Source organism: Lissotriton helveticus, chromosome 10 (genome assembly GCF_964261635.1).
Source record: "Lissotriton helveticus chromosome 10, aLisHel1.1, whole genome shotgun sequence".
Lineage (NCBI taxonomy): Eukaryota > Metazoa > Chordata > Amphibia > Caudata > Salamandridae > Lissotriton > Lissotriton helveticus.
The window spans coordinates 65,472,098-65,477,925 of record NC_136071.1 but is presented as its reverse complement, the minus strand read 5'-3'; positions in this window follow the sequence as shown (position 1 = coordinate 65,477,925).

The window sequence follows — 5,828 nt, the reverse complement described above, 5'->3', positions numbered from 1 at the left end:
TGGAGCATGTAACTAACTTGAAGTATTTGGGTATAACACTTGATACCAGGTTAACATGGAATCCCCAAAGAAAACAAACAATAATGGTTCTTGTACACGGCTCAAGGGAAATTTCCAATGAATACCACACATCCACAACTAAAACTATCACACCAGCCATGGAGATTCACAAACACAAAGGTCATGCTGCAGCCCCATATGGGGTCAAGTTATGGGGCATGTATAATACAAAACAGCTTTCACTTGGCAAGAACAAGTTCAAGAGAGGGCTGCTAGGCTTACCAGCAGTGACACCACTAATACCATTGTGTATGATCTAAACATGAAACAGATAGAACACATTCTAGCTCTGAGACATGTGCTTTATTGGAGAAGATTGCAGACAACATAGAAACTGGCTCATTACAGAGAAGGTCTCAGGGAATGATGGAAACTTCTTAGAACCCTAACTTTCCCTTGGCTACAACATGTCAAGACATGGTTTACTAAACTCAGCCTACCCTCTAACTGAAACGAGCCACAAGCATAATCGCATAACTCCAAGAAATAGCTAAAGTTAACATATTGGGAATATGTTTCAAATACTCTTCACAGTGATTATGGGGTTAGGCAGGCTAACAATACAATTTCTTGCCATTAAGCTAAGCCATGATTTCGAAGAAATTCTTATACACTATTCAACCCCATTTAGCAAAAATACTGTACATAACATTTCACTATGGAATTCTCCACTCCAAAGAATACACTTACAAATGAAAGTTGGGTAACAAATCTGATGATGAGTTATTTGTACTTTATGCACCTCAGGTCAATTAGAAAATATTGCACATGGCCTTTTCTTCTGTACAGCTTATGACAGAGTCAGGAAACATGGATTAGTCTATCCTTTGAAACATTGGGGTTCAGGAAATATCAAGAAGCTTTAAGAGTCCTTAAATGCGATACAAAAACCTATATAATTTTTAGACTGAGCAGATATCTATTTGCAGCTGGATTTGTGCGTGATAAGATGGGCTTGAAAATCTAACAGCACAATGAATTCACTATTTATTGCTTTAATTGAATCATGTTTTGTATTAATACTGGTCTGCTGCTATAATGATCACACTTGTATTTCGTTTTTTTGTTTTTATTGAATGAAATGTTCAATTTGTATGCATAGTTTGAATGTTTTTAACCAAAATAAAGTGTGTATTGAGGTGAGGTACTACCTGTAACACTGCCAGTGAAAATAGCTTTTTGGGGACTATTCACCAAAGGAACATGACAACTTTAATGTTGCACATGTTGTACTTTTAAATAGCAGTCACCCTACCTTGTAGGTGACATGGTGTACTTAGAGGAGACTTATTATTATGATATTTCAGGGTTTGCAATCTGTCAAAAAGGAACTGGTGACCTGCTGCGCTGGCCTGCTGCCTGCTGTCCTCTTGCCTGGTTTAGAAGGACTGGACCTGCATCAATTAGCACCAGAGCCCACAGTGACTCCATTGGCTAGTTAGCAAGCCTCCTGATCTGAAGCGTCAGGTACATAAGATGCTTTCAACAACCTTGCACCTGAACCTGGACATCTATGAGTCTACATACCCAATGGTGCCACCCCAGTTGTCTACTACGCTGATGACACACAGCTCATCCTGTTCATCACCAAGGAACCCGACATCCCGAGGCACAATTTCCAAGAAGTGATGAAAGCCGTTGTGACCTGGATGAGGAACAGCTGCCTGAAACTCAACTCAGAGAAAACAGATGTATTTGGCTCCACCTCCTCTGCATGGGACGGCACCTGGTGGCTCCCCACCATCGGAAACCCACCCAACCCAATGGACGATGCACGCAACCGTGGCAGCATACCGGACTCATCACTCACCATGAATCATCAAATCAACGCGTCTCCTCCACATGCTTCAACACTCTCTGAATACTATGCAAGACATTCAAGTGTATCCCCCCAAACCCAGGAAACCATCACTCACACACTCATCACCTGCAGACTGGACTACGGCAACGCCCGTGCACCGGAATCAACAAAAAACTCCACCACAAACTCCAGACCGTCCAGAATGCCGCAGCAAGACTAATCCTCGATATCCCATCGCACAACCACATCATCCAACACCTCCACTACCTTCACTGGCTCCCAGTCGAGAGAAGAATAACTTTCAAGCTACAAGGCCTTCCACAACACCAGAACCTAATACCTCCAAGACCGAATCTCGTTCCATTCCACCAAGAGAAACCTCCGCTCAGCCGACCTCTCCCTAGTCACTGTCCCATGCTTCTACAGGACCAGAGCAGGTAGAAGATCCTTCTCCTACCTCACAGCTAAGACCTGGAATAAACTCCCCCTTCGCCTCCTACAGGACCCTGACACTGCACCAATTCAGGAAGGACCTCAAGACCTGGCTCTTCAAAACACCCCAACGGAGCTGATCACCCCCAGTGCTTTAAGACCCTCACGGGTGAGTAGTGTGCTTTAAAAAACCCTGATTGATTGATTGAAGTTCCTACATCATTCAAAAGGTAAAGCTTGTATTCGTAGCAAAATGTGTTCCAGTTTGATAAACCATCAAGTTTGGGTTTATGGCCCAAGTTGTTGCATTTCCAAAATATATTTAGCGTTTATATTTGAGTGCTATTTTTGCTTAACTGGGAAGTGTAATTGCAGATGTTAATATACTGTTTCTCATGTGGAGGCATTTCCTCACCTATAAGCCTGGGCCTGAAGAATTACATTACAGTAAAGGATATTTTGATGTCAAAACTGGACTTCTCTGTTATATTAAGGGTATATCAGCTGTTTGAGCCTGTAAGAGTGGTCTAATTGGAGGAATGTCTTAGTTGTCTGCCTCCTGTGATTGAGAGATATGTTACATTTTTTATTTTCCCACCGGTCACTTTCAAAATAGGTTCTCAGATCTGTGAATTGGAAACTACTTTGAAGGACAGAGTAGAAAAATGGATAGGAGGAAAGTTAGCAAAGGAGTATGTTTGTTTCAGAAAATTTTTATCAGAGGGCATGTCAAATTGCATAGCCACATAGTTTCACCCTCAGTAAAAAATAATTGCCATAACCCCTCTTATTTATAGTGAGGGAAAGGCTTAATGTTCATTACAGCAACCAGCTGAGTCAATCATTCCAGGAGGCTTATGGTAGGCGTTAATCCTTTTAATCATAGGACCATGGGATGAGTCACCAGCTCAAAATACTTTATAGTAGCAGGATCAAACACTTCTTGCTGACGGAAGGCTGGAAGCAAGTAGGGCAGGTATGACTACAGTATCTGGAAGGCAGTCCCCCAATTTACCAACTCATAAATAATATTTAACTATGTTGTGTTATGGTCTAATATCAAATACAAAAACATAATTTAGTGTAATAGTAATTTTATGTTGTTGTTCTTTGTATTGAATTATGGTTTTATCTCATTGTTTATATTATTGTGAAATGTATTCTTGTTTAATGATGATATAGTATGATAATAATGTATTTCTGATGCTTGGGATAATCTGGAGTGTGGGTGGGTAGTGATTTTAATAAATTATATATTAATTCATCCTAATTATTATTTTTTTCATTTGTAATTCATTTGCATGTCCAATTAATAATGTAATTGTTTATTTAATTTCCTTGTGGTAGTGAAGTATATATCAATATTTTTATTTGTCATTGTTTTACATGTTCAATACATATTTAAATAATTTATTACCATTTCTTTTGGTGTTGAGATGTTAATCAATGTTAAAATTATTACTTATCTGTTTACCTGGTTGCTACATTTTCAAATCATTTAGTACATTTTATCTTTGTGTTTTGGTGGTAATTCTGGTTTTGGGTGGTGTAATCTCGATGATTTTCTTGTTGATTCCCCTTGATTCCACCACAAGGAATGTTTTGAGTTACGCCCACCTCTAGTTTCAATCTATTGACACCAACAAAATTTCTCATTGCGAGACTAAAACCACAGCATACGGTGAGCCAAATGAGGCAGTCCCTAATTTGGGTCCTCAAATTGAGACAGGCATGATTAATAGGGTCCCAAGTAAACCTGTCCCTTCCGATAATTTTTTAGAAGAACCTTGGAGCATATTAGCAACAAAGTGGCGAAGAGAGGTGTTAGCCGCCTTGGCTTAACGACTCTCTTCGCCACTTCGGAAACGCTAGGCTGCACCATTTTACCAAGGATATGGTGCAGCCTAGCATTTCCCCCTGCGAAGGCGATACGTTTTACAACTTAACTCCAGCACAGGCAGGGAAGGTTTGTTTATGTACAGGATGGAGTTCCTTCCCGCACATAAACAAAGCTTAAATTCCATTTTGTAATTTACATGTGTGCTGCTTTATGCAGCACACATGTAAGTTACAAATTGGCATTTTTAAAGAGAGGCTTGTTTATATAAAGGAAGGGACACCTTCCTGTACATAAACAAACCTTGGCATTTTGCTTTTTCCATGTGTGCTGCACAAGGCAGCACACATGGAAAAAGCAAAAAACGAGGAGAAATGAAGCATTTCTCCTCGTTTCGCCACCTTAAGAGCAGGTCTGACCTGTTCTTAAATTCGGCGCTGCCACCTATTATCGCCAAGCTTGATAACAGGTGGCAGCGTTGAAGTGAATGGGTGTTGCGGTGGAACGCCCACCACAACACCCACTGCACGCCCCCTTTCACGATGAGTTTATCGTAAAAGGGGCCCTATTACCAAGGCCGCGTTAAGTCAATTAACGTGGCTTTAAGCAACATTAATTGACTTAATTCTGCATTGATAATAGGGCGATGCAGATATCGCCGCGTTATCGGCAGAAAAGTGCTGATAACGCGGCGATAAGGGGCTTGTTAATAAGCCCCCTTGTTTGTTTCAGACCTTTTCATTACAGTGACAATTAGTCTTTAAAGCTAAGGTTAGCGTTTTCCTTTGGATACCTCAATGTTTACATTTACCTTGTCCTATTTAACAAATTACACCTTAATATAAAAAAACACTAACTTTATCTCAAATCGGACACCTTAGTTATAAAATTAGCAATGAAAGTGAGTAAATTATTAACACAATATCTGCAAGAAAACTTGGGAGAGAAGTTTATTCACAATTCCACCTTTATACCAAAATCAAATGGGAACTGTTGGTCATTCATAAAGTAACAAGAGTAAAAATATATCAACCTAAAAAACATTACCCTCTCCCGCTCAAAAAGTATACTGCTGGATCAATTCCAAGTAGGGCTAACATATTTTCCAAGCTCGAATCTTCAAGGAGCCTCTAATTTGGTCAGAATCCATAAGGGAGATGAGTGCAAACCAGCATCAACACTCGGTACAGCACAATGAGAGTCTGGTGACACTATTCATTATATGCAATGGCCCTGCAGCATTCCAGAATTTTGTTAAGAACATTTTTAAAGATCTGGTAATTATTTAGTCCAAAGATATTCAACAGTATCATACACATGTTCAAGAAAGAGAAGTACTGTCTTGGTTAATGAAATATCCATTTTACAGTAAAGCAGAAAAACGTGTATTTAACACAGATCATGGTTTGGCCTTTAAAGGTCGCCCCTACTGCTCTCAAGTAAATACAAAAATTCTCAGGCTTTCCAGATGTTAATATAAATTGTACTACGTCGTTTTTCACAAATGTGAGGTCAATCAAATTGCTTGCTATAAAATGGCATTAGATTACCTGAGGCTTGAAATGTAAGAAAGTCTTTTCCACCATGACAATGTCATTTACAACTGTGCCCAAGCTCCAATATGCTAATATGCAACTTACTATCATTGCTGAATCTGCTGCTCCAGAATTTGCAATTTGATTTGTCCTGCCATAGAGA